Genomic DNA, 3727 nt, shown 5'->3' with positions numbered 1-3727 from the left:
AAAGTGGTAAGGTTTTGTTCTACTCTTCATAAGCTTCATTTTTATATGAAATTCGTGAATTTTGGTTGAGAAATGAGTGAGATTTGACGAATGGAAGTTTTTCCCAGTTGCCGGCGACGGGGACGGAGTCCGACGATTAGCCGGAGAAGAAAGGAGAATATTCCGTTAAGATTAACGGAATATTCATAACGGCAGTTAACGACGTCAAGTTAGTTTTAATGGTATATTCTATTTTTTGGACGGAATATTCCCTAACGCCGTTAGGGTTACCACACGTGTGTTAGGCACGTGCCCGCACGTGGCCGGCGCGTGGGTGGTAAAAAAATTATTTTAAAAATATGGGGATGTTTATGAGGTTGAGTAGATCACGTTGGTATATCCAAACACGCTATTTGAGTATTGTATGAGAAGTTATTACCTAGTTTCAGTTATGTGCTTTAAATTGACGTTTTTATAGTTGTTTCGCATATAGGTGAAACCTATCATGAGGACAAGTGCAGTCACTCGAGACAAGGGGGTTACGACCCTTCCACATATCAGTGAGTGGGCTTTTGGTTTTCCGTATATACCTATATATTTTTGGTTCTTCCCAGAAAATGAAATAGAGTGATTATATGTTTTAAATGTCATGCATAGCGTTTGCCTATTTATTTATGCATTAGTAGTTGCATATATGTATGTTTAGTGCTGCGAACGCGCAGGTAAGTACCAGGTAACTTTATTGTTTATGATTGTGAATTAGTGGTTATGTGAGATGCATAGAGAGCTCATAACCTGCACCCCCGGTGTTAGTGCTCCCGCCCAGAGTAGGGCACAATCCTTCACGTGATGTTCACCTTCCGCACCACACGCTCATCTTGGATCCAAGTTAGGTGCACAATCCTGTCGTACAGACCACTATAGGTGGTTCTGACTCATAGGTGACCCGCGATTATTCGCCCAGTCTTCACGTGATCGTAGCACTTGAGCATATTTATTTACACCCAGTCTTGTTGTACATACCACTTTAGGTGATTTCGACTCGTGTGCAGGTATAGTTAGTGAGTTGGGGATTTGAGCTCTAGATTCAGCCGTACAGGTCACGTTAGGTGACTCTGGCTGACATTTTACTTGCATTGATTGACATTACCTGGATTACTTACATTTTATGTGAAGGCATTCGACATGACATATTTATGAGCATGTTTTCGATATATGTGTATATTCTATTTTCTGGGAACTATACAGGTTTTACGGCAAGGGTTTAGAACTTTTGATAATGAAATGATTTTTTAAAAGCTTTGTTTTTGCCCACTCACACTTTTTGTTTTGCACCCCTACAGGTTCTAGTTAGAAGCAGCTTTGGTGGTTCACGAGGACTTGACGGTGGTTCTGACAAAACATCACAAATGTAGGATCACCTTTGGGGGTTGTGTAATTAGTATTCTTCTTCTGGACTGCACTTAGGTTTTCTGTGCTCTGATTATGTTTATCACACTTAATCTCAAGTTAGCGTGTTACTTTAATTAGTTTATTTAGTAGTTTGGTTTTTATTTATTCGTATTTTTATTGTTATCTTTTGCTTCCGCACTGTGCACATGGCTACGTCACCCTCACGTGACGGCCAGCTGATAGGAGCATATTTATGCGCCTTAGTTTGCTTGTTTTCTTGCATTTATGTTGCTAGTACTTAGTAATTTTAGTACTTTAAGCTATTTTCGTGTGTTTGTAGGTCCAAAGGGCTAAAGGAGCAAAAAGATGCATTTTGGAGACTTTTGGAGCACTTTTGGGCTAAGGATGGATAGCTTATGCTTGGAGCCAAAGTGTTGGACGAAATTGAAGACCTAATTAAAGACCAAAGTGTTGGAACCTTGTTCCCTTTAGTTTTAGGACATTTAAACCTTTCCTAATCCCAATCATGCCATGCATAACACACCAACACCATCCTAGCCGTGCATAACATTCCATTTCCACCAATTTCCAACCCAACCCACATGCACTTATTCCTCCATCATTGCACCACAATCCCAGCCATTTCCTTTTGTGCCGTGCACTCCCATCCCATTTCAGATTGCATTCCATTCATTCCAGCCAAGCCACATGCAATCCCTTCAATTAATTCAACCTAGCTGTCAAAGCACATGCACATTCACCCTAATCACTCACATACTACACAACCTTTCATCATTGCACCACAATCCTCACCCTTTGCCGTGCATTTCCCTTCTAACAATCAGCAATTCACATGCATTTCCAACCCACATGCACCCTTTAATCATTCACCCATGCAGCCACACATTCACCCACATGCAATCTTAAACATCCACCACATATTCCAGCTCATATCTCCACCCTCTTTGCCGTGCACATGCACTTCCCACTCTTTAATTCAGTTTTGCACATGCATTCACTTTCCTAGCTGTTTTGCACATGCATTCACTTAACCTAGCTGTCATGTTCCCTCTCCCATCCATTCATCTCCCTATAAAAACCATACACACTTCACACAACAGATATACACTCTTCCATTTCAGAAAACCATCCCTTGGTGCCGTGCCTTAAGGCACCATTCCATCAATTCCCTACTAATCCAAACACCATCTTCATTCACCACCAAAAACTTACCATTGCCGTGGCCTCCCCCTTCCATTTTCACCACTCCCCAAACCATTCACACCATCAAACTATCCTTAGACCTTGTGCTACAACGAAGAGGAAGATAAGAGGGCCTAAACGTTCATACAATTCAAGTTTGAGTTGTTGGAATGTTTAGGTGTTTCTTTGATTTCAATGTTTAATTTCAATACTCTTTGTTTTGTACGAATGAGGAATGGAAGAGAAGAGGGCCTAAACGTTCATACAATTCAAGTTTGAGTTGTTGGAATGTTTAGGTGTTTCTTTGATTCTCTTTGTTTTGTACGTATGAGGAACTAAACCCCCCTTGGCTGGGGGGGGGGGAATTCGAAATATATGTTTATGCTTGCATTTTGATTTGATTACTTCTAATTGCGTTTCATAAGTTGTGGATTCAATTTGTTTAACTGTTTGATTGATAACTTATTTATGTATGTTTATTGAGAGTGCACGCTTAATTTTCATGCATGAATATGACGCTAGAATATAAGTGAGTTTCACCTAATAGTTACGAACTTATATTCACAAGTAGTGGAGGTTGCTTATAAACAATCGCGTTAAACGAATTCTTGGCATAAGTTTCATGTGTATTCCATAGTAACGAATGCCTCGTCAACACTTATAATTTTCATAGAGCGTAATGATTCTTGCTTGTATCTCTATTATGCAATCATGTAGGGGACTTGTGGGGAATGTTTTGGGTTGTCGTATGCAATCATCCAATTCAATAACGTTAGGAAGATTTGAAGGTTAATTAGTGCATCACAGTTAACTTGGGGTGTTGAGAATTCATGGTTTATTGAAATGCAATTGGAAATCTTTTTATTATGCAAGTATAACATGTATGGAGATGAACCCCTTAGCTAGCATCCATTCATTCAATTCTATCACAAATTCATATTTACATTCTGCCTAGTTTATTAACTTGTTTCGTTATTTCAATTCTCGTCAAATCAAAACCCCCTTTACTTTCTTGTTCTTTAGTGCTTAGAATCTGTTTAGTTTATGTTTTAAAGTGTTTTGAGTCAAGTTACAACTTAATTTAGTCCAAAATTGGGTTTAAGGTCAGAAACTGCCTAGTTAGTGTTTTTAGGCAGTTTTGAGTCTTTTGAAC

The sequence above is a fragment of the Pyrus communis genome, chromosome 4, assembly GCF_041283825.1.
Source record: "Pyrus communis isolate YQ-2024b chromosome 4, ASM4128382v1, whole genome shotgun sequence".
Taxonomy (NCBI): Eukaryota; Viridiplantae; Streptophyta; class Magnoliopsida; order Rosales; family Rosaceae; genus Pyrus; species Pyrus communis.
This window is presented reverse-complemented; position numbering follows the sequence as displayed.